Below are 27,718 nucleotides of genomic sequence, written 5' to 3'. Positions count from 1 at the left end.
GATTTTGGATTGCTGAGTCATGTAAAATTCTTCTTAGCACCTTTGGGAATGCATGAAATGGGAGTACTCAATACAGATAAGTGTGAAAACAAATTTGTCAGATAATTCAGTAGATATTTCTTAAAAGACGAAATGGAATCATTATTTTAATTTAATGGGATTAAGAAAGGCATGATGACAATATAGTAATGATATTGATAACGATAAATGAAACAACCTACAAAGAATATAGTACAATCACAAACTTAGAGTCACAAAAGAGTATTGCTCCATAATACATAATTCCCAAGATGAAATGGACAAATTCATAAGCACTGTGACTTGTTTTTATCATTCACATATCAGCAACTGATCTGTTAATCAGACAAAATTTAGCACTGAATAGAGAAGAGTTGAAGACAAAATTAACTAGTTGTTTTAACCTATTTTTTTGCTACTATGCAAGAAGTTGGTCACAGACAAGTTGCACCAAGTTTCAAAGAATCAATAGCATGTTTTTGAACAAAAGTGGATTTAAATTAAAAATTATCCATATAAAAAATCCATATCCACACCCAATAAGAATATATTCTTGCAATGAAGAAATACATTCTGAAATTAGTTATGAGTTAATGAGCAAGTCATATTCAGCTCAAGAAAGTACAAAAGAAGAACTAGGTAAAGACTAAAGAAATTTGGAGGAAGGAAATACAAATGCCAAGAGCCAAAAAATAATTTAAAACAAGAAAGTAAACAATAAAATAAAAAGTGAATTATTTTAAAACCTTGACTAATTTTAATTCAAAGGAACTCTATTCAAACTGATTAAGAAAAAGAAAAGGCAATGAATAAATGTATTAATTAATCAACAATTAAAATAAATATTTAATAAATAACATTAAATTGTCAATAAATATTAAGAATAAAAAAAGGAGATGATTATTTCCTAGGGAAAAAAGTTAATTATAAATTTAACTCAAGGAAAAATAATAAACATGAACGAAATGAATAGCAATTATAAAATCTGAATTGATAATCAAATACCTCCTCCAGGACCCAAATGCTTTCATGTTGCTTTTTACAAAACCTTCAAGGAATATATTATACAGGTATTAAACAGACTATTTGGAAAAGCTATTGAATCCATGTTGTGAAGTAGATTTTACCTCAATCTCAATTAAAGTAAAACTTATATGGTACTTTGCAATGTGTCATTTACTATTCTAAAAGTAGAAAAATGAGAATTCTTCTACCCTGCTGATTAAAAATAAGGTTATACAACCATTTAGATGTATTTAATAGAGCTGAAGATAAACATATTCTTTGACCTATCAGTTTCTCCCTAAGAGATGCTTTTGTATTTGTGCCCTAAGAGACACGTACTATGTAGAATGTTCATTACAGCACTATATCAGAGTTGGAAACAACCTAATATGTACCAAAAGAATGTAAAGTTAACACATACAAACAAAAAACACATATATTAACATGGATAAAATCTCAGAAACATAAAGTGGAATTTTGGTGTTAAAAGCACAGCAGCCTGCAGAGAGTTAATAAACTCAAAGTCTAAATAGAGGTTCTGGAGGCTGAGGGTAGGATTTGCATCAACTATGTGTATCAAGCTGTGATTTTCTCACTAATCAAATCCTCTGGTTATGTATATAAATTACACTCCATATTATTTACACAGAGGGTGCCAAAAAAATGTATACACAAAAAAATTTTAAGAAAGGAAAAAAGAAACTGTATTAAAATTGTATTACTCAATATATACCAATAACAAAAGATGAAAACAAGTCACAATTACAAGAGGTGCTCAAAGCGGTTGCCATCAGCTTCCAGACACTTCTGATTACGGCGAACTACCGCCTGAGCAACATTGACCAAAGTGCCCACTTGTATTGCTGTGCATGCCGTTTCAATTTCTTCACACAGTCCTATGCGTCTCAAACTTATCATGAATGCGTGCAAATGTTAGGCGTGTTGGAGGTTCTGTTGCATACTCACACCTTCATTGTCATTGTTCTTCCACAACGTTCTCAATTTTCAAATACCACCTCAAAATTGTCTTGCCCTGCTCGAACGACAACTGTGCTTCTGCCATTTCCTTTGACTGTCCTATCTGTCGCATGGTGACGCTAGCATTCATTTGATTAAGGCCATCTTTTGAGTGAATGTCATACTACACATTGCTACTGTAATTCAATTCAACTTCAAAAAGTAATACATAGATAATATCTCTTAAAATGTGTATACATATTTTTGGCACCCCCAGTATACGTAAAATTTCATATACATGTACGTATATGACAATGATCTGTTATAATTTCTTTCAACAGAGGTGAATGCTCTGTGTTTTGCAGCATTGTAACTCATTTATATTGGTTCAAAATTCATATAGTAGTAATATAAGTACTTCATATATAATTCTGTTTATAATTTTGCACATATCTGCACACACACATATATATGCATACATACATAGAGTGATTCTAAAAGTATAAAAGGCAAGAGGGAGGTAGGCATATGTACTCAGCTCACCATTTGATCCACTCTTACTCAGTATATCTTTAAGTTGAGGGCATAATGGCTTTCTTTCTTTCTTTCTTTCTTTTTTAAGGGGAACAGGACTTTATTGGGGAACAGTGTGTACTTCCAGGCCTTTTATCCAAGTCAAGTTGTTGTCCTTTCAATCTTAGTTGTGGAAGGTGCCGTTCAGCTTCAAGTTGTTGTCCTTTCAGTCTTAGTTGTGGAGGACGCAGCTCAGCTCCAGGTCCAGTTGCTGTTACTAGTTGCAGGGGGCACAGCCCACCATCCCTTGCAGGAGTCGAACCAGCAACCTTGTGGTTGAGAGGATGCGCTCCAACCAACTGAGCCTTCCGGGAGCTCAGCGGCAGCTCAGCTCAAGGTGCCGTGTTCAATCTTAGTTGCAGGGGGCGCGCCCCACCATCCCTTGCGTGACTCGAGGAATTGAACTGACAACCTTGTGGTTGAGAGCCCACTGGCCCATGTGGGAATTGAACCGGCAGCCTTCGGCCTTAGGAGCATGGAGTTCTAACCACCTGAGCTACCAGGCCGGCCCCATAATACCTTTCTTGATTAAAACTAAAGTTACACTTAATAGAAAAAAAAGAAAATTGTGTGTATCTTCCATTCCAGGATTTCAAAATAGTACATGTCAAGCTTGTGTGTATATGTGGGTTAAGAGTTTAAAATAAACCTTGTACACATTCCAAAAAAATAATTAAACAAAAAATAAAATAAACCTTGTAGAATAAATATTACTAATCAGTATTGCTTTTATTAAAAAATAATGTTCTGAAGTATACTCCGCATAATCTTCTTATCAATATTAGAATAATTGAAATTATACTTATTTAATTTGATAGAACTCCAATTTTTAATTTTAGAAATCTAATAAATTATTCACATTTTATGAATATTTTATGACGGGCACATTAGTAAAGATACAAACTATCTAACATCTGATTACCATAGTTATATTCCATCACTAAGGATATTAAATTACCTGTAATAAACACTATTGACCACTTCCCATTAAGTTAGTTTCTGGCTATCTTTACTGGCAGTGTTGTCAGTGGTATGAGATTATATCTTTACCCCATAGAACTGCTAGATTTCTCACAGAACTACCTACCTCAGGACTTCTTATAAGAGACAGAAAACTTCTTATTGTTTGAATTACTTTTGATAGACTTTCTCTTATTTGCCAAGAAAAACATCCTGACAAGAAAAAAAGAACTAAATTTTAAAAAGTTACTTATAGAAGTACTTCTCTTTTATATAGGAGACATGTTTTTACACTTACAACACGGTTTTGGTTTTATAAGCAAATTAAATTGCATTCATAAATATTGTTTGTTGTGTCTTTTACTGCTTCCTGTTGGTAGTTAAAAATGAGTTCTGAGTGCTTCTGGCTTGTATGATTCTGAGAGCAGTTCCGGAATGGGGTTAAATGTTAACCTCCACAGAGCAACCTATCCTAGCTCTTAGTCACAATACGTGAAATGAACTACAACATTCAGCATAGGCAAGGTATTTTCAGGGGCTACATAACAATGAGTTGCTTTCAGACTTCTCATGTGAATCCGGGAAGATAAAACTGCTCTGGCTATGAGCTTTTATCTGTTGCATACACTTGCCCAAGGATATATCTACTCAGGCAACTTAGAATAAACCTACTTGCTTAGAACTAGAAAAAAAAAATCATATGTGTATATATACCAGAGGTGCCAAAAAAAAAATGTATGCAAGTGGATACTTTGGTCAATGTTGCTCAAGCACTAGTTCACCATAATCAGAAGTGTCTGGACACTAATGGTGACCGCTTTGAGCACCTCTTGTAATTGCAGAATTTAAATGTGACTTGTATTCATCTTTTGTTATCAGTATATATTCAGTATTACAATTTTAATACGGTTTTCCTTTCTTAAGATGTGTATATATACATATATATACAAATGCTCATGAATATATATAAAATTACATATATATATAATTATCTGCACTAAAATAGGTTAAGTATGGATTACTCAAATCAAGTTTAACAAATTTTATATTGACCAAATGAAAGGGAATAATAATAGTAAAATGACACAAAAGGACAATAAAAATCTCAAGAGTTTTAAAGAAAAGTTTTTTTCTATCATTTCTCCTTTTTTACCTTCATTGTTCAGAGAAATATATAAAATGTATATATTTTATTTTTTCATTAACTCACATGTTTACCTGAGGAACAGATTGAAATTGAAATTTTAACTAAAAACTTGATTTTGTTGGGTGAGTACTCATGAATATGTTTTGCAAACCAATTTTTCGTGTTAGTACTTATAGCAAAAACCTTCATTATGCAGCACATGATAATCCAATGGTCTCTAATCTATCGGGTCACTATTTTCCTAGAAGCAAATAGACATTTAAATATATAAACATTATGCAAGACTGTGCTTTCCAAAATGTGTTTCTCCATGAGACTAAAACCAATGCAACAAGAAATGGTTTGAAATGTGCCAGAAATAATATTTAACCTATTGGATTTAGAATCAGAAAACCTATGTTTATGCTGTTATTTATTACCTTTGAGATTGTGGGCCTCAGTTTCTCATATCCAAAGAGGAGATGATAATACTAATGATAATTATATAATAATAACAATAACAGCAATTCATTTCTGGGAATGGTCAAACCAGATGACTTAATGTATGTGAGAATTTTTTTTTAATGAAAAAGTTATAGAAATCCTAAATTTTAAAGTGTTCTGTGTTGTTATTTGATGAGCCATGCAAAATATTACCTATTTAAAGAAATAAAAACAGATGGCTCATTTAAAACTCATTCTGAGAAGAGTTGTTTTTACAATTTTGACCTTGGGGCTTTTTCTTTTTTAATTGCAACTACCCAAAGAAAGCAGTTGTCGTTTCTTTTTAAGTTCTCAACCTTTTTTTTTGAGGGTTGAATGTTTTGGGGGGAATCCCACAAGGCCATCTTTACGGAGTTGTATAAGCACTGGGATTGGAAACTAAGAAATCTGGGGTCTGTTTACAGCTGTCACATTAACTGCGTGGCTTTAGGCAAATCACTTGAACCAATCTGATTTGGCACAAACACAGAGTTTCATGAATAACGAACCCAGTAATGAATATGAAAGTGCTGTGTTGACTGTGAACATGTCTACGGTCACCTTCGTGAACATGAACAAATGGGATACTCTATGTGTGCCTCAGTTTTGTCACCTGTAGAATAAAGAAGTTGGACCACTTACCTTTGAGATTCCTTCCAGTAACTATATTGAATCAATCCATAATTCACACTTAAAGAACTGTTTCTTAAATTCTTTTCAAAAGTGTTTAAACATTTTGGGGAAATGCTCAAGCATCATATAATTTTTTATAATAGTTTTTTATGTATAGTAGTTTTTGTTATTATTAGAGCAAGAAGATAAAATTTGTGACAGGACAATAATATTAGAGTCTGCCATGTTTGTTATATGTTTTCTCCATCCTGCCCTCTTTTTCTGTTCCTGGGCATCCAGGAGTGGGATGGCAGGATTCCTTGGGGATCAGAGAATCACCAGCATGCTGAGTTTTCTCACTCTGTTTTTTGTTTTTAGTAAGCTTAAAGTAAAGATGAGACAAGACCCACTGTACTAGGCACTTAACTTAGACAGGCGCAAGATGGGTAGCCCAAGTAGAATTCCTGGCCTCTTTACAATAAGGGTGGATCTGATTACACAGTTTTTACTTTCTCCAAAGGATCTACTTGAAAAAGGAAAATGTAAAGGCATTGGAGATCTTTTCATTTCTTTTTTTTTTTTTTTTTTTTTTTTTTTTTATAGATTTTATTTTATTTTATTTTTTTTTATTTATTTTTTTTTTTATTAATTAATTTATTTATTAGTTTCAGGTGTACAAAACAAGGTAATACTTAGACGTTCATCATTTATATCCCTCATACTGTGAACGCCCCTCCCCCCATCCACTATCCCTCCGACCTCACACTGAACCATCACATTATATATATAAAATTATAGTTGGCATTCATTAATGTTTAGCTTCTGATGTACAATGCCATGATCAGGTATCCACAGTATCCCTGAGGTGGTCTCCCAAATAGGACGCATGTCCATCGGATACCCAACAAAATCTTTACAACATTATAGAATACCTTCCCCAAATTAATTTTCAAAAGAAAAACCCTGAGGCCATCTTGTGGTTACCAGCTGCTTCCAAATCCCTTCACCTTTCCCCTTATCCCCAACCCCCTCCCACACACCCGAATCTAAAGAAAAGACTATGTGAATGATCTTTTCATTTCTTAATGTTTCATAGTTTCTAGCAACAAATGCCCTTTATGAAACTTGCAAATTTTGAGGTGCTTGTTTCAGGAGGGAAGGGAAAGATCTATGGGACATCATAGAGGAGAAAAGTATGGTCATATGCCTGAGGAGATATGGAAGGCTTTTCTGAAGAAAAGAAGAGATGGGTGACTATGGGGATTGTAGGGCTGAGAAGTGTTCCTGAAGACTTTACTCTAGGAAAGATGCTGTTCCCCACACTTTCTGGGTCCCCAGTGTCCCTTGGTCACATTCTTTCTTTGCATTCTCACTCCCTATTTTCCTGGACCCTGTCAATAGTTATCTTGAAGTCTCTATCTCCCACTTCAGGAGGGTTAAGGTGAGGTTTTCCAAGCATTCCAAGTTTAAAGACATGTCCCCACACAAACTTGGTTGTATTTGGCAGTTGGTTACTGTTAGGACTTTGCTACAGTGCATTATGGATGAAGTAGCTTTTTGTGGGATAAACCTATGTCTAAACCAACATCTACACCATGGTTTCTATAAGAAAATATCTCAGTTTCAAATTACTGTCCTGTCTCTACATTGAGAAAGACTTGAAAATAATTATCTTCACATATGCCCTGCTGAGTCTAGGATAAGAGGCACAAAAAAAACACACAAAGGTCCACCTTAATCTTGGCGTGGTGCTTGACATCTCCTGAGTCTTGGAAGAATGGCTTAATCTTCCCAAGCTTCCGTTTGCTCAATAGTTCAGCGAGATAGAACATTTTTATAATGACTTGATAATGACATGCCAAGCATCTTCTCATGATCCTTATTTTTGATTCTGTATTCCGGACATACTGAGTTACTAATTCCCCACAACAGCCACGCTGTCCGACACCTCCCTTGTTATGCTACCTCTGTATCTTTAAAGATTCAGTTCAAACATCGTTTTTGGGAAAAGCCTTCCTAAGCACTGTGCACATGCACAATATAAACACACACAACAGTCCTCTCATGGACCTTCCACATGCCTTGTTCTTACCACTGTTCCAGCACATAGCGCTCACCATATAAAATGTGGCTCTTTACTTTCCATCTCTCACTTTCTGAGGACAAGAGTCTTGTTATTTGCTTTTGTATGTCTGAATATTTGTGCACCTCCTTGATTGTAGTAGGTAATCAACAAATATCTCTTGCATAAATAAATGCATCAAAATAATACAGATTTTTTTTCCTGTGAAAGCACATCTCTCTTTTCACTCTCTGCACGCAGAGTGATGCCTTTCTAATGCACTGCTCAGCTTACCTGGGCCAAGCATACCCTGAGTTGGGTGATTAATCAAAGCTGCTCCATGTCCCAGAACTCATTAGCAGGAGCGCTGCAGGGCGAGACCATGCTCCTCGCCACAACCACCACCCCCCTGCCCCACACTCCCTACAGTCATGCTGACAGAACTTGGAGCTATGGGGAAGCGCCCAGATCCCACACCCTTCTTTCAGACTATAGCTTGGCCCCTTAGGCACAAAGTGTTCTGAAGTCTGAGTCAGCCACCCTTGCCCATCCGCATGCCTGGCTACTGTCCAAGACTCAGATAAGAAACCACCCAGGTGCTTAGCCTCAAAAAGCCAAAAACAAGGTGAGCTGGGCCAACAGAGACCAAATTAACTAAGTGTAAAATAGAAAAGGAAGCAAACCCTAGTTTAGAGTCAGGAGACCTGGCTGGGTTTCTCCACTGACAAGCTGCGCAACCTTTGGCAAGTCACTTCTCTCTGGGAAGTAAGTGGTTTAAGCTAAATGATCACTAGGGTCTTGTCCAATTCTCAAGTTCTAGGATCTGAATTAAAGGGCAGGCTAAGCATTTTCCACACCTGAAAGGATAACATGACTTGCCTGTAGCAACCCTATCCACAAGGGAATGTATAGAAGAAAACAGTTCAAACTCACTGCCATTGATGGGTCAAAATGCCCACAAGATACTGTCTTGGCCCTTATTCCATGAGTCTCAATTCTAAGAAAGCTTAGACTTGCCGTGTCATCAAGCCCTATTTATTATCAGTGGGTAATGCTGTGCTCGTACCAATCCAGGACTGTGGCCTGGGCTGTGCCTACTACTTAAACAAGCAATGCACTACTATATCCTGCAAACCATGCAGGATTGCACCATCCCCTCTGCACAATCTGCCTGCAGAATATCCACCAAGCACTGTGTTTGTACCCTGTAGGTAAGCTAAAACAAAATACTGATTACTTTGGAATGGATCAATAAAAATAATACTAATAATAGCAATATGTCTACCAAGAGGAACACCTTTTATTTGGTGTTCAGTGTTTCCAAGACTTGTGCCATATAGTCCACATGTTTACGCATTTTGTTCTTATAACCACTCTGTGAAGGCACTATTTTTATCCTCATCATATAGAAGAAGAAACTGAAGTTCACTATTAATGTAATTCAGACAAAATGTATAAACTGGAAAGGTATAAACTGAAAGGCTGAGAAAGGTTAGACCGCAATTATAATCCTTCACATCTGTGCAGCATTTTAAGCTTACAAAGAACATTTTGCAACATCATTCTGTTTGGTTTTATCTATGATGTAGTGGCTGAATCATGACCGTTTCCACTTTAAGGAATGGAAACTTGAGTGAGGTGAGATGAGATCTCTTGATCCTCACTCCTGGGCCTTCCCATTTAATGACCAATCTGTGCTGGGATTCCTCAGAGGTAAAGAGGGGCCCAGGGACAGGGAGTTTCCTGGAAAACTGCCTGAGGTCAAACATAGGGTATGAAGCAGAATTTCTAGAGCTTAGCTCAGATTGTGGATGAGATCAAGGTATGAACAAATGTGGAGATGTTAGGAGGAACGATATCTCTGTTCTGTTCATAGTAGCTTGGGCCATATGCAAATAATGCCAACAGTGTACAGTGATATCTGTACTCAACTCGCTTTCAGCAGAACAGAATAAGATCCCAGAGTGTGGTATGAGGAGAGATCATTCTGGGTGGAGATGTTTGTTTCCAGAGGGGCTTTTGGTGCTTATTCAACTTGAAACTTCTAAAATAACTCATTATGTGTAGAATAGCAGGTGTTCACATTCAACGTATTTCCTTGGCCTCACCTTTATCTATTCTGTGGCAATTTTTTTCTCTTCTTCTCTTTTACCTACTCTCAGGTTATTAGTCAGACAGAGTGAATCATGCACAATGTTTAGAAAGGAATTATGTGTCTGAATCCTTATGGCATGAAAAATTGACATCTCAGGTTCTGGGTAAAAGTAGGATTGCCAAACAAAGTCATTGGTCATTCTGTCATTTGATGACAGGTAAAGCTTAGAAAATTCAAGGTTGCTCTTTTTTTGTCAAAGTTTAATTCACAAAAGATGTGTGGGTAAAATTCCCATTAAGAAATGAGGGGTTCTACTTATCTTATGTGGTGCCCTCTCTTAATTTAGTTCTAGAAGTCTATAATTGGAAAGGTGATCAAAGTCATCCTTTAGTAGTGCTCGTATTCACCTAGCAACCTGTGCCACAATTCCAAGTCAGCCTCTCTTCTGCAGTCTCTGCATATTCAAGTTTGCTCATTTCTATTGATTTTGCCTGCTAGATATCTTCAAATTCACTTTTCTATCTCACTTCTATGTCTTTAGATTTGGCCCCCGTCTTATTCCCTGTGAAGGATTGCAGGGAGCCTTTTACTCATCATCCAGACCCCCCCTTGAGCCAGATTACCAATACACCACAGAGAGATTGCCCCAGTGAGTAAAATCTTCCACAGTTCTGTAACCTCAGGATAAAATTTCAAATCCTGCACATCCTGCCCCCTGAGCCTCATTGCCGGTCCACCTATCACACATTTATGTAGTCAAATTGAATTCCTTGCAGTTTCCTAAACATGCTGTGCTCTTTTAATCCACCTTGTCTCTGATTATGGTGATTCTGTATCCAGAATGCATTTCTCTTCCTTGCCCCACTATTGATTTATCATACTTCCTTCATAACTTTCTTCTCCTTGCATTCTTTCCTGACTGATCCCTTCTCCTGACTTCCACAATCCACTTATGCTTTGGCAATTTATATGAACTTTTCAATTCTGATTTCGCTGTACTTTTAGTTATTGACATACGTATTTGTTCACTCACTAAACTGTAAATTCCTCAAATGCAAGGGCTGTGCTTTTGTATCTTTCTCTCCTTGTAGGAAGGCTCAACAAATATTAGAATCAATATTTAATAACATTTAGCTTTTTTCCCATTCAAAGTAGGGTAGTTACTCCTATTTAATATTTTTTTTCTTACTGAATGATATGGGGAAAACCTACCTATTGATTTTATTTTATTTTCTGAGAATAATCCTTGTATAATAAAAAAGGTTGGTTTTTTCAAAATGCTTTAATTCAGGGCTCCACACTACTGGAATAAATGGAAGTCTGAGAATGTCCATGTCTATTCTCTTTACTGTATAATTTCTGGGAATAATGATTTGGGATTCAGCCTGGCTCTAGCATCTCTCAATATCACTACTACTTTCAAATTATCATTCAATCTTGAATACTCACATCGGCATGTTGTTCATTTGACCATTTTGAAAGATTTTGGAAATAACTATTTTTTAGTCTATATTGTGAAGACCAAGGTTTCACTTTATAATGAAACAATATAGAAGTTGTTATTTAGAGGTACTGATAATACATTAGAAAGGTAAATGTTTCAGCTTGTTTATATTGTGTATGGAATATAAATGCCATTTTTATCTATACCTTTTCGCTTATGGATATTACCTGCAATCTGAAAGCCCTTCTTCGTATTCTGGGTCTGCCACCTAATATATTTATGACTTCAGACAAGTAACTTAACAGTTTCTTCATCTGTAAAGTAGAGGTCCTAATTATACCTGCCTCATAGGTTTACTGTGAGAACTAAATGACATAATACATACCCCGTACCTACATGATGCCTAGAACATAGTAAGTACATGGCTACTTTGCTTTATTTCGAATTCCTCTTTCTTACCTTAAGTCACTCTGTCATTGTGATAACTTTCCTTACCTTAAGTCACTGTCATTGTGATAACTGTCACTCTCTTAATCATGGAATCTTATAAATGCCACAGGGTGCAAATATGAAATTGTTTTGGTCATTCTAAATCCTTTATATTCCTATGTAAATTTTAGAATCATCTTGTCAATTTGTTCAAAAACTCTGCTGGTATTTCCATGAGATTACAGTGAATTTAGAGATCAGTTTGGGAGGGAGGATATTAACAATATTAACAATCCATGAATATTGTATATCTCTCTAATACTTATTTTAGTTTTTTTTAATTACTTCAGCAATATTTTGTAGTTTTCAGCAAAGATATCTTTGATTTAATCCTAGTTATTTGACAGATTTGATAATACATTAAATGGCATTTAAAAATTTTTATTTTCCAATTTCTTTTTGCCTATATGTACAGAAAGAGAATTGATTTTTGATTAGTAACTTTGTGTCCTGTGAACTTGGTAAATATATATACTCCAGAAGAATTTTTTTTGTGAATTTTTTTGGGCTCTCTCTATTTTAATTGCATGATTACATATAAAAGAAAAAAGCAGAAACAAACATCCAACAGTAAAGAATGGTTAAATTATAGTATATCTACATAATTCAATATTATGTAAAATTAAAACTTTTCATAAAAAGCTAATTTAAAAATTGACAAATTAATAGTTTATAATACTAGGTGAGAAGACTCTAATGGGAACATCTATTTCCTGGCGTTATGTAATTTTAACTATAACATTCTGGTTTGCATTTTAAAGCACAACTAGTTAAATATTTAAAACTGTTCATCAGGAAATTACATCTAAGATTGCAATTTTAGAATTTCATGCAGGATGGCAATCTTCTGGTAAAGGTTTTTGTTTTGTTCCACACAGGTTTTAGAGTTCTCTTCATTACCTATCATTTGGTTGACACACTTAAAAAAAAAAAAAAAAGTATAGACTTTTATTGCTCACTATGTGTTTTGTTTCTAAAAAATAGACTTTATCTTTATTTTTAATTACAGTTGATATTATTTTATATTAGTTTCAAGTGTATAGCATAGTGGTTAGACATTTATATAATTTATAAAGGGAGCCCCTTGATTAATCTAGTACCACCTGGCACTATACACAGTTATTATAATATTATTGACTATATTCCCTATGCTTTTCTTTACATCCCTGTGACTATTTTGTAACTACCAATTTGTACTTCTTAATCCCTTCACCTTTTTCACCCAGTCCCCCAACACCCATCCCATCTAGCAGTCATTAGTTTGTTCTCTGCATCTATGAGTGTTTCTGTTAGTTTGTTTATTTTGTTCTTTAAATTTCACATATAAGTGAGAGCATATGGTATTTGTCTTTCTCTGTCTGACTTTCACTTAACATAATATCCTCTAGGTCCATCCATATTGTTGCAAATGGTAAGATTTTATTCTTTGTTAATGGCTGAGTAATATTCCATTGTATATATTGGGAGGTGCCAAAAATATATATACACATTTTAAGAGATGTTATCTATGTATTATAATACTTTTCAAGGTTGAATTGAATTGTGGTAGCAATGTGTAGTATGACAATCACTCAAAAGATGGCATTAATCAAATGAATGCTAGAGTCACCATGCAATAGGAAGGACAGTAAAAGAAAATGGCAGGAACACAGCTGTCATTCAAGGAGCACAAGACTGTTTTGAAGCAGTATTTGGAATTCGAGAACATTGTAGAAGTACAGCATGTTCTGTGAGTATGCAACAGAACCTCCAACACGCCTAACAATTGCACACATTCATAAGTTTGAGACACATGGTACTATGTGAAGAAATTGAAATGGCACAGTGATATAAGTGAACACTTTGATAAGTGTTGCTCAAGAAGTAGTTTGCAGTAATCAGAAGTGTCTGGACACTGATGGTAATCATTTTGTGTACGTCTTGTAATTGCAGAAGTCAAATGTGACTTGTGTTCATCTTTTGTTATCGGTATATATTGAGCATTACAATTTTAATAAAATGTATACACATTTAAAATGGGTATACATTGTTTTGGCACCTTCTGTATATACATCTTCTTCTATATCCAAACTTCTATTGATGGACACTTAGGTTGCTTTCATATCTTGGCTATTGTATATAGTGCTACAGTGAACATAGGGGTGCACATATGTTTTTGGATTAGTGTTTTGGATTTCTTTGGACAAATACCCAGAAGTGGAATTGCTAGGTCCTGAAGTAAATATTTTGAGGAAACTCCATACTGTTTTCCATAGTGGCTGCACTAATTTGCAATCCCACCCACAGTGCACGAGTGTTTCCTCTTCTCCACAAACTCGCCAACACTTATTTGTTGATTTATTGACAGTAAATATTCTGATAGGTGTTAAGTATGGTTTTAATTTGAATTTCTCTGATGATTAATGATGTTGAGCATCTTTTCACATGTCTATTGGCCATCTGTACATCCTCTTTGGAGAAATGTCTATTCAAGTCCTCTGCCCATTTTTCAATTGGGTTTTTTTTTGTTGTTTTTTATGTTTAAGTTCTATGAGTTCTTTATAAATGTTGGATATTAACCCTTTATTGGATATACCATTGGCGAATATCATCTCCCATCTAGTAGGTCTTTTCATTTTGTTGATGGTTCCCTTTGCTGTGCAGTAACTTTTTAATTTGATGCAGTCCCATTTGTTTATTTTTTTCTTTTGTTTCCCTTGTCCAAAGAGATATATCAGAAAAAAAGCGTAACTAAGAACAATGTCAGTGAGTATACTGCCTATGTTTTCTTCTTGGAGATTTATGGTTTCAGGTCTTACATTTAAGTCTTTAATCTATTTTGAGTTTATTCTCGTAAATGGAGTCAGAAGGTGGTCCAGTTTCATTTTTTTGTGTGTATCTGTCCAGCTTTCCTAATACCATTTATTGACTAGACTGTATTTACCCCATTGTATACTCTTACTTCCTTTGTCATAAATTAATTGACTGTGTAAGTGTAGGTTTATTTCTGGACTCTTCATTCTGTTCCATTGAACTCTGTGTCTGTTTTTATGCCAGTACCATGCTGTTTTGATTACTATAGACTTGTAGTATAGTTTCATATCAGGTAGCATAATACCTCCAACTTTGTTTTTCTTTCTCAAGACTGCTGTAGGTATTGGGGTCTTTTTGGTTCCATATAAATTTTAGGATTATTTGTTCTAGTTCTGTGGAAAATGCCATTGGTATTTTGATAGGAATTACATTGAATTTATAGTTTGCTTTGGGTAGTATAGACATTTTAATGATGTTAATTCTTCCTATCCATGAGCACGGTACATGCTTCCATTTATCTGTGTCTTCAACTTCTTTCTTCAATGTCTTATAATTTTCCAAGTACAGGTCTTTACCTCCTAATTTATTCCTAGGATTTACTTTTTATAATGCAATTGTAAATGGGACTGATTTCTTAATTTCTTTTTCTGATAGTTCATTATTTGAAGCGGGTAAAGGTGGTACAAATATACAGTGATGGAAGGAAAACTGAGTCTGCATAGTGAACAAGCAGTGCAATATATAGATGATGTATTATAGAATTTTATACTTGAAATCTATATAATTTTACTAACCAATGTCACCCCAATAAATTTAATAGAAATTTTAAAATGTAACTGATTTCTGAATATTAATTTCATACCCTGATACTTTACTGAATTTATTTATCAGTTCTAATAGTTTTTGGTGGAATTTTTAGGGTTCTCTCTCTATATAGCATCATGTCGTCTGCAAATAATGGCAGTTTTACTTATTCCTTTCCAATTTGGATGCCTTTTATTTCTTTTTCTTGTCTGACTACCATATCTAGGACTTGCTTGTTAAGTTCTATATTAATAATTATGTCACCTATGGATAATAATAGTTTACTTCTTATTTTTTTAATCTTAATCCTTTCTCTTCTGTTTCTTGCTTTATTGCACTAGTTAAGACTCTAAAAATTTCAAGGCAAGTGTTGAGGAGCAACAGCCTTGCCTTCGTCCCACTCTGAGGGAGAAAGCATTCCGTCTTTCATAATTAAGAATAATTCTAACTCTAGGTTATTTCATATATATTAATAAATTGAATGTTTCCTTAAGTTTTATTATAAATGCTTATTTTATACCTATTGAGATAATTGTATAATTTATCTCCTTTGTACTATTTTTATGAGAAAATACATTGATTGATTTTTTTATTATACGAGGCCTTTATACATGGGTTAATAACCACTTAGTCATGATGTATTCTCTTTTTAAACTATTCTTGGATTTGATTTGCTGATATTTTGTTAGAGTATTTTTTGTTTGTTTGTTTATTTTTTTTTTTGGTCATAAGTTTTATTGGTCTATAATTCTATTTTTTTATAATGTATTTGTCAGATTTTGGTATCAGGATGATGCTGTCTCATAAAATAATTTGGGAAGGATTTCCTCCATCTTTATATTTTGCGGAATTGATCTTATTTCTTTATTAGTTGTTTATTAGAGTTTACCATGAAGTCATCTGTGACCAGACTTCTCTTTGTGAGGTTTTTGATTAATAAGTAAATTCTCTTATGAGTATTCCGATTTATAATTTCTTCTATGTTCATGCCAATAAACTGTTTATCAAGGAATTTGCCCATTCCATCTAAGTTGTCAAATTTGTTGACATAATATTTTTTATTCATAATATTACTTAGTTATCCTTTACTATCTGTAGTAATGTCCACTCCTTTATCACTGATATTGCTAATTAGTTTTCTCTTTATTTTTTGAGCAGTTTTGCTAAAAGACTTAAAAAAAACCAATTTTGGTTTTTATTGGTTCCTTATATTTGTCTTATTTCTATGTTATTGATTTCTACACTTATTTTTTTCTTCTACTATTTCCATTCTTTCAGTTTGCTCTTTTTCTAGATTTTTCTTTATGGCGGAAAGTTAGTTCACTGATTTCATACTTCTTTTTCTGTTTCTAATATTGATATTTACAATAAAAAATTGTTCTCTTATTCCTCTTTCGCTTCCCTTCTCTTTCTAAATAGTTCAGTCCAAAGCACGTTTCTTGTCCATATTGGGGAGAGGGGAAAACTATGTGTCCCAGAGTGAAATTTCAGAACCCAACTAATGCAAGAAAGGTGTTCAAGGGCAGGTTTTAGAGCCCTGAACGGGGTATTGGAGCCAAATTTGATTGAGAAGAGTTTCTGTGTGTGGTGAGATTAAACAACTCAACATGGAACATTAAACATCGGCATCCTGGCAGGCGAAGGTGTGTGTGTGTGTGCGTGTGTGTGTATGCAGTAAGGGAGATTTTTAACATACAGGGATTAATTAAATAAGCAAAACTATTGAGTATAATGGGAGCCAAGTGTCTCACTCTTAGAGAAGAGAGTTGCAAATATGGAAAAAGAGAAAATAAAATAATGTTGTCTTGTTAGAGCAGAATTGAAGATATCAGCGTGGACTCATGATTTTTAATATAGATAGATAAATAGATACAGTGATTGGTAGATTGATTAATAGATATATACATAAACATAGGTGTAAATGGGTATGTGTGCAGTCCTAGCTCTACTAAGAGCATTTGAGAACAATGATACACTCATAACAATAAGCATAATTATCACTTACATTTTGATTTTGAAATAGAATTCTCCACTAAAAAAAGCAGGCATACTTGGGCAAAATGGCTGTTGCGAGGGCTTGGGCAAGGGAAACACAAGATGAGCCTTGAACATTTTGTAATGCTGGAAAGTAAGGAACTACTCTTAGAATGATGGTGATGTCAAAAGGGCAGAGAAATCCTCTTGAAGGTGTCCCCACTGGCTAAGTCGGGAGTATTTTAAGCATCCAGATAAATAATAATAAAATTAGATTATAGCCATAGAATAAAATAAAAATCTGTGAGTCCATACAGATATACATAAATGATAAATGGGAAGTTTAATAAGTCACACAAAGTGTACATTTTAAAACAAGGTAATGTATGCTAAGGCACATATTGTAAATATATACACAAATAAAACTTGCGGTAAAGAAATACTTATTACTAATCATTGAATTCCACTTTAGTTATACTGTAAATATCTTAGATTTAAACTCCATTGTATTCAATACTATGTTTAGTCCTCTTTATAAGAAATAGTGATTAGTATCATTTTAAATGTCTTCTATCAATCTGTCCACTTATATATTTATTTATCTTGATTATCTATCTATCATCTATTTATCTAGAGAGATCTGAAATATGTAAATAATTTATTAACAATGGTTATTTCTGAGTGGTAATATTTTGTAATTTTCCTTTTTCAACTTTTCTGTGTTAAAATAATAATAATAATTATAATTATAAAATTATAATTATATAAATATAATTTTATTATATTATATATTTTTATATAATTATAATATAATAAATATAATTATATATTTATTTATTTATTATAATTTTTTAATTTTTTGTAATTTTTAATTTTTTATTTATTTTTATAAATATAATAAATATAATTATATATATATTTATTTATTTATATTTATTAAATAAATATAATTATATATTTATTATTTTATATTATAGAAATATAAAAATAATTATAATTCTTTGTAATCATCTATGTGCTTTTTGAGGCAACTTTAACATGTTTAAGCCTCCCATCTTAGATAATATCTGTGCTGGAATCCTCTGTACTTCTCTGAGTCCATTCTCAACCATTCTCCACCCAGCACTATGACCTAGGAGGCTGACCTCTGGATGTCACTGTCTAGGCTCCTGTACCCTGTTCTCCCAAATGGGTTTGGCCAATGGCATTGTCAGGAGATCAAAGGGAGAAGATTTGTCCTGCTGGCTTGCTGTTGGGTGGTAGGTGGACAATGGCTCCCATCTATGACTATAACTCCTTTCAGCCACAACTCCTCTGAATAATCTTCCCCTACCGCTACATTACGTCAGGTACTGGAAATTGCTTCTTTCCCCCTGCCCCTTGATAGAATCTGAGTAATTTATCACCTCTTACTGTTTTACCTAAACATAGTCCACAACTGTATAAATTGCTTTTCATTAACTTCTGTTCAATAACAGTGTGCCATCTGTTTTCTGCTCAGACTCCAAGGGCATAGTATCTACTGACTTCGCCCCATGAAAATTATATACTTGTTCTCAACATTGTCTCACTGATTTATAGATTTTAATATTTTATTGCCCTGGTAGATAATTTTATAACTCTAAATAATAGACTGTAACATTTATTTACTTATTTATACATTTTAGATATCCTGACTGACTTCCCAACAGGAAAGGTGAATAATTTAGCACCCCTACAGTTGCTAAGGGAAGGGATTTATCAGCTAGAAAGGAGTTGTGCATTCTAACAACAATTAATAGAAAAGTATCATGTTCAAAATGTTTCTGATGTTGAACCTTCAACCACTATATCCTTCATTCCAGCTGGAATTTTACATTTTGATTATGTCTAAAAGTCTATGGCATTTTAAAAATAGTATTTTGGATATGATTTCTAATACATATCAAAGGTTTTTTTCCCCCACAAACATAAAATGTTTTAAATGATAAAGTAATTAGGAAATGCAAATATCATTTTGGTAACTGTGACCCACTTTCCTGCAGGTAATCTTATTGGGAGATAAAGAACTTTCTTAGAAATAAGCGCTTTTCATATTGAGATATCTCGAGCAGCCACATGTAGTCGGTCATCTGTTAATATAGAATCCAATAAAACAGAGTCCATGTGTTCTAGGACTGGGCTAAATAACGGTTTGAACAGAACTCTGACTCCTTTACGTTTTTAGACTTTTGCTGTTAAATGTTCTCAGGGACCCGGGACACTGTGTACTGAACGAGTGTGTATCTCAGACCTGCTCTCTCCACGAGCTTTCCTAACTCAAATGATGGCAATGCCATTTTCCAGACCTGCGGGCTAGATACCTTGATGTTATTACTTACGCTTCTCTTTCTCTTACCTTTACATCCTATTCTTTAAGAAAATCTGTTGGCCTTTCCTTCAAAATTTACACCTAATGACAGGTGAGGTAGATATTATTGTATTAATTTTATTTTGAGACTGGAGAGCCTCAAAGAGGTTAAGTAATAAGACCAAATTTACACAGCAAAATGCATTTTGAAAAATTAGAAGATGTAAACAGGGAAATAATTGGCCACACAAATTTATCCCTGCCCTGCGAATTCTCTGCTGTGTTGTCATGTCAAAAACATTTGTTATGATAATGTTTGACTGTACTTCATGCTGATGAAGGTGTTTTCTTATTTACATAAAAAAAAATCCCCTTTTTAAAATCATGGGATACAACTCATAGTCTCAGGAAGTGAGTTCATGGTGTTTGAACCTGTTCTTGAGTTTCACTGTTGGCATTTTCACTTGTTCTGTTACTGTACTTTCACCAGAATACTGAGGTAGAGTTTTGTCTTTGTCTTTACATCTGTTTATATAGATTATAAATGGGTGAGGTTTAATTTTTAAAATGTCTTTATAAAAATACTCTGGCATCAGGTTATATTATTAGCTATTATTAAATTGAACATAACTGGTTTGAGAACCTATTTCAGGTGTGTTTATGACAAAAGCAGTTCTCACTGTCCTTCATTTATTCTGCGTCTTTAACTAGTATTTTTGTGTCTTTGTGATTGGGATTGTTTAGGTAAAATCCCTTTGTTATCTCTGAATCACTCCTGCATTTGTTTATTTTTATTTTTTTCAATTTGCTTAAGTAAAGGAAGTGATCAGAAAATGAGTCTTTCTTCGTTATTTTAGAAATAGGCTGAAACTGGTAGAGCAACCAGTTTTTTTCTCTTAATTAAAGATCTGGACAAATAAAAATGAACAAATGCCAAAAAAGTAGAATTGTGGGAATTCAATAAAGTATGTTTTAGAAAGCATTGGGAAAAAATAACTTTGGAAATAAGGAATCCATTTACAAGAAATTTGGGGCAGTCAGATATGGCTCTTGTCATCTATGTTTTGTTGGTGTGGAGTGAGTCTGAGTTATATGAGGCAACTTGCAGTGCATCTGATAGTTGATGTAAGGTGTAGTATGAAGGCAGAAAGAGTCTGAACTACCTCTAGGTTTGAGGTTTATATTTCCTACTCTTAATTACAAATTGGACAGAGAGTATGTGACCCAGATTAGATACCTGTATTTTGGGATTCTAAACCTGGCTCTATCTCCTTGGGAAAGTAATTTCCCTCTGTAGGACTCAGTTTTCTTGTGTGGAAGGAAAAAAAAAAAAAAGATACTAGACATTTAATCTATTTTTCCTATTATCCTCTTTTCAACTGACAAGTACTATGATTGGGTGTACTGTTCTTAACAAAATATCAAAGAATCCTGTTTGTAAATGTTTCAATGCTTCTAATTTAAGGCATACTTTTTGGAAATGAATAATAAAAGTTCAAAAGTACTTTGGTTTATCTTTACCTGTTAAGGGATATCTCAGCCTTCAAAATAGCATATTATTACACGTTATTAAAACATCGTACTAGCATATTTGATCTACAAATTCATATGATAACCTACAACTATAAATATAAGTTACCTTATAGCATTATACTACATACCATAGTTATGAATTATTATCGAGCATGTGCCAAGAATTTAGATACTTCACATAGTTTGATTATCACAAGTTTACAAAGTATAATATTATCTTCACAGACAACCCTTAGAGATGTTTAATACTTGTCAAGATCCCATGTTAGTAAATTACAGAATTAATTAATTTCATATTCTAATAAAAAGCCCTTTCAGATATGAATTAAAATATGAATTTGACTATCATTAAGGTATGTATTTTTTTCTATAAACTAAAGTGATAACAATGTGGGTTGAAAACCCTATTTTTTCCCAATTACTTACACTGTCACTTTGAACAAATCACTTCCTTTCTCCCTACTATAAATGGAAGAATTAAACCAAGTGATCTCTAATTGTCTCTATAATCTTAATATAATAAACTACGACTTCAATTCCGTGAGTTCATATCACTTTTTTCTCTCTCCATGCATATACAACTTATTGTGAGATAATATTTTTGAAGCATTACAATGTGATTTTTACTTCTAATATTTTCTCTTTGACCCATGCATTCATCCAGGTAGGCATTCTTTGTATTGCCTTAAAGAAGAGATGACGTAGCAGGAAAAAAAAAATAGTGTTAGCTATTTGGCTTTTGAGTTTTAAAAACCTTAATTTCAGGGGGGCTGGGTAAGATTCACATGCTTAAAATCAGATTAGAGAGAATATAGGATAGGAGAACAAAGATAAATACTTCCTGTTCTGGAGACTTGTACGATCCCTTAGGTGGTGGAGAAAAAGAGAAACTGTGTCGATGTGGTAAGCGGGGAGCTCAATAGGTCTCGGAAATATAGAATTTGATCTTGAGTGACGTAGAGAGTAGCATAAGCAGCAGCAGATGTCCAACTCTCATTAGTGCACACATTCAGTCAAGATAGGGCCTTTGATGGAGCTTAGGAACCACATGGGAGTAGAATCAGAGCCACAGCCACTCACTAAATTTTCTTTAGCAGGAGGAATATACATTGCCTGGGTTGAAGAGTTTTGTTACCTATCTTTCTGGTTGGCTTCTAGCTGACAAGACAGCAGCTAGCAAATTGCTTCTCTGGCTCTCCAACAGAAGTGTTATCTTCTCCTGACACTTTGCTCAGTCCCCATCTGACTTGCCCCAGGTACAGACACTCATATAAACGTGCCAGAATATTTATAAGCACTCTAGATGGAGAGTTAGGTCAGGATAGAGTTAGGTCAGAGTTAGGATAACTAGAGGGGAAAAAAAGGTGTGGAAGACAAAGTACCTTCTCTCCCCAAACAAAACACTCATATTTGCATGTGGGTAGAACTGAATGCAACCATCTCTTTGTCTCCTCCACAAAACAGTTCAGTGATAAAACATACCTTATAAAAAATAAGTGCTGCATGTTAAACTAGAGGATCTTAAGAATCTCAAATAAGGGAGATCCCCCTTAAGGAATAAGGGGAAATATATATATATTTTTTTTTTTTTTTTTTTTTTTTGGGTGATGAGAAAGCACCCAACACACTGTTGACAACCCTGGTAGTTATATGAAAGTTGAAATTCTTTTTCAGTCTTTTAATTAAGCTAGATGGCATATGAAAGCCCTGAAGTTTATTTCCCCCCAGGACTAATTCACTCTACCTTTACCCAGGACCTTGTATGGTAAAAAGTAAAGTTTATTAACTCTTGTTTCTAAAAGAATATGGGATCAGATGAAAATATGGGCCTGAGTTTAATCATTCAACCATGGATTTTAAAAGGGACATCTCTGGGTAGCTAGGTGTCATGATTTTGTCTAAGCAATTGAATTCAACAGCCAATGATTACTTCAGTGTGTGTGTGTTGTTGTTTTCAGAAAACACCCCATGGTTCATTATTCCAAGATGGCATTTGTCAATAGCTTGACATCCAAAGTAAACATAAATATATGTAATTCCAAACACCAAGCACAACCAGCACCAACAAGTATCAGAGGACTTACCTATAGTCACAAGGACTCCTTATTTAATGTAAAAGTCCTGCTGGTGATAAGTACATACTGCATTCTGGAAGGAGTAAAATGGTATCTGTACAAAAGAGAAATTTCTGTGTCTTTAGTAACATTCTGGAATCGCAATGGTAGCAACCAAGGAGATTTGGATGCCAGTACCTGGTACAGCTTATTGTCCACATAATGTCTTTTCATTCAAGGTCACTGCTAAAAGGGGATACTTGAGGATTAGAACTTTGACAATAACCCATGTTAACTTTTATTTTCCAATGAAGAAATATTACCATTACTTTCTTGCTTTATTAACTTGTAAGCAAATGTTCTCTGCCTTCATCCAAATTTCTACCTTCTGCTCCATTAGTCATCAAACATTTATTGAATAACCATGGGAGTTATCTTTCTTTGTAAGAACTGGGAATGGTGCTATGAAATTTTGAGGTGAATAAGACATTGTCTTTGTGTCCAAATTACTCTGGGTCTGTGAGGGGCAGTCAGGGACTCTGAATCGTATGACGTAGACTATCCAACTCAACTAGTGACTTTATAAACTTGATATTTTCCTTATAATATTAGATATTTCTAGTAGTTAAATCTTCCATCAAAAGGTAGGCATTAGCTAATTTTATTCACAAAATACTTCTGATGACCTACCATATGCCAAGTATTATGTTAAGTGCTGGAGATATAGGCAAAATTAAACAGACGAAGCCCTTAAATGATCTAACAGTCTGGTAGCTAAGGAAATAATGAATAATGTGCTATAGACTAGGTATAATACCCAAAGAGGATTCCTAAGTATGTTTTGAATAGTAGCATTTATTTACTTATGTGATCTCTGATTTCTTTAGAAAAAAAAAATATAAACAGTATAGTATGGTGCAAAAGACACTGTTCTTGGAATCTTGAGATCTGGTTTCTAGTCCTGCCCTTTCTGTGTGATTTTGGGAACTCTTTTACCCAGTCTAGGCCTTTGTTTTCAGTGTTGTAAAATTAGGAAGTTTAACAGATTAGGATCTATATCTGGGCCAATTCAATGACTGGAACTGCATACAAATCACACACTTGACTTCTTTAGTTGTCTGTCTGCAAGGTCAGTGATGGAATAAAAAAACAAACAAACAAAAAAGAAAACTGACTATGGTGGTTTAAAATGACAGGGCCAGCTGTGTTATGAGCTTCATAAAATGAACTGAGAAAGGGAACTTAGAAACCAGAGGGACTTCCAGTGAGCTGGTGAAAATCCCTTCTTCCCCAGAGCCCAGTTTCTAGCTTCCATTTCAGATATAACAGTTTTAATGAAAAGTAAGCTCCTGAAATGAACCTGTTGTGATGGCAAATACTTTCTTTAAGGTCCAGTACATTCTAATCCCTTGACCTGAAGTTGTAATGAATTGTAATGAATACAGGGATTAGGGAATTTGATGTGAAAGGTGAGACGTCCTGAGGTTAGTCTGGAGGTGGTATATCATTGGCTTGGCCGCTTAAGTACAAGACCTGAGGCAAGTTCTATGCCAATGTAGAGGAAATTTCCTATGTATTTATTTATGATAATACTGGACAATCACAGATGTACTTATCACAGACAAAATAAGGAGAAAACTAAATAGCTATTTCTTTGCCTAATATTTTCCCTTGAACCACATTGGAGTATTGCAGAATGGATGGTACAAATACAAATGATGCCATTTCTATAAGGGTTGTTGAGGGAACTCATAATCCTAAAAGATGAATTGCCTTCTCTCTGGGTTATCTTGCTGCTCAAATTATTTGTTTGGAGTTAAATTTGGCAAACTATTATTCTTAATTTCTCTTACAAATGTATGTTATTTGGTTGGAAATTTGTATTATTGATATTTTTATTTCCTTAGTATTAAAAAAAAAAGAAAAAGTACTCAAAGCGGTTTCAACCAGAACCTGTGTCAGAATAAATAGAAGGAGAATTTTTTTCTTGTATATTTACATTGGACATTATCCTGCCGTACATTTATATGAGACTTTGGTTGATGGTTGGTCTGGGACATTGTATTAATGGGGCAGATTCCTGAGTATTTGGTTCTCAGACACTCAGAAAAATTCCTCCTGAGTGTTCTCTCGTTGCAATGTGGAATACATAATGAACTTTTCATAGAGCAACATAGAACTTTTCGTAGACTATTTCTTGAATTACCAAAGAACTAACATACTATCTTTTTTTATTTATGTCTTTCTAGCCAAATATTCTTTCTCAAGTGCCACAGGAGACTTTGCATTATGCAAAGGTTTTAGTCACTAGAGGGAGATGTAATCACAAAGTCCCTTTTGTAGGCTGGAGTTCTTGAGGCAGATGGAAAGGCAAAGTAGCCAGGAAATGACATGGTTCCATATCCTGCCAGAATCTGGTAAGAGAGCACCAATGGGTATCTTATGTTAAGCTCACTCTTTGGTATTCTGATGGCTACTTACCAGAAAACAGCTCATCCATCCAAACCAGCAAGGACATCTCGACTGAAAACTTGGCAGTCTTAAGGGACTACAATTCCCACCTGTGTTTAAGTAAATACCTGCTGGTATTAGATGTCATAGGTTGTTGAAAGACTATGCTACTTAATAGGATCATGAAATAGAAATATTTTAACAGACATTTATGGACCCCATAAATACATTTTTTTAAAGAATCAGAGAGTCTGGATTGTCAGAGGAGGTAGGAAATTTATAGGTCATCTAGTTTCCTTCCCTCAATTTTCAGAGTAAGAGACTGAGTCTTAGAAAAATTTTGTCCAAAGACACCACTTTGGTAGGTTCTTAGTGAACTAGAACATAGGTCTCCTCACTCCTAATTCAGAGTTCACTTCACCACCTTTTTTCTACACTTCTTGAGCACCTACTTGTTGCTGGGTCCAATTAGTGATACAAAGATTAATGAGATCTGTCCCTGACTTAAAGAGGCATATGGTTTAGTGGAGGCAGAGGTATGAATGACAATTTCTAGGAAGATTATGTGAGTTTCTACAATGGAAGAACACATAGAGACTATGTAAAAATAAAATTGCTAATTGGTGTACTTGTTTTGGATGGCATGTATCCCAAATTCATACTGTAAAGGAACATTTTCATGCACCCTCTCCAAACTTTTCATCTCTGGATTCTCCAGCCTCAACCCCTATTTTTGTGAATTACTATAGATTTTTTAAAAAATATTAAGTGCCATTAAATAAAAAAAGTGTATAAAATATAGGTAATATGTCATCTCACTTATACAATAAAAGGACTTATAAACAGAAATGAAACTGACAGTAAATAGAATAAAGGTTAACAGAACTTGGTCTCTGAGGGCCAAAATTATGGATGATTTTTCCTTTTTTGCCCTTTTAAAAGTGGTATTAATTATAGAAATAATAAATAAATATGTTTGTTATAAAAATTCCAAAATGAATCTCAGAACTTTAAAAAATTAGGAAAAAACACCCATAGAACATATTAGTAATATTGGAATTAGGAAGGATTTCCTGAACCCCCAAAAAACACAAACCATCAAAGAATAATATTGATAATTTTGACTACATAAAACTTTAAAACTTCCTTTTTCAAAAATTGAGATATAATTGACATATAGTATTTTAGTTTCAGGTGTACAACATAATGATTTGAGCCATGTATATACTACGGAATGATCACCACGTAAGTCTAGTCACCATCCGTCACCATAAAAATATTAGAAAAAATTTTTTTTCTTGTGATGAGAACTTTCAAAATCTACTCTCCCAGGAACCTTTAAATATGGACTACAATACTATTGACTATAGTCACCATGCTGCATAACACATTTCCATGACCTATTCACTTCATAATTAAAAGTCTGTACCTCCCGATACCCTTTACCCAATTTGCCCATCCCCCCAACCCCTCTCCCCACTGGCAAAAACATCCTGTTCTCCAAAGCCATGAGTTTGTTTTTCATTGTTCTTAGTTTTTTTGCATTTCACACATGTGATATTTGTCTGTCTCTGTCGTGAAAAGATAGTAAATTTAAGAATAAGTAAAAGACGGAAGGAAGATTCTTGCAATTCAAATAAATGAAAACAAATGATAATACATATGTACAGAGTTTATAAAGAACTCCTAAAATCAATGAGGAAATGTCAAATGACCCAATAGAAATATAAATAAATGTTATAATAAATACAGGAATTTTGAAGAAAGGGAAATTAGAGAGGCCAATAAATATATGAAACCCCTAGCAATCAGAAAAATGAAATTAATTAAAATCATTAGCATCAGACTAACAATTTAAAAGATTTAGAAAATATAAAAGATTGATGAGGATGTGGTAAAAAGAGGCTCCTGTACTGCTAGTGGGAGAGTAAATTGGGGAAATCACTTCAGAGCACA

The sequence above is a fragment of the Rhinolophus hipposideros genome (genome assembly GCF_964194185.1).
Source record: "Rhinolophus hipposideros genome assembly, chromosome: 2".
Lineage (NCBI taxonomy): Eukaryota > Metazoa > Chordata > Mammalia > Chiroptera > Rhinolophidae > Rhinolophus > Rhinolophus hipposideros.
This window is presented reverse-complemented; position numbering follows the sequence as displayed.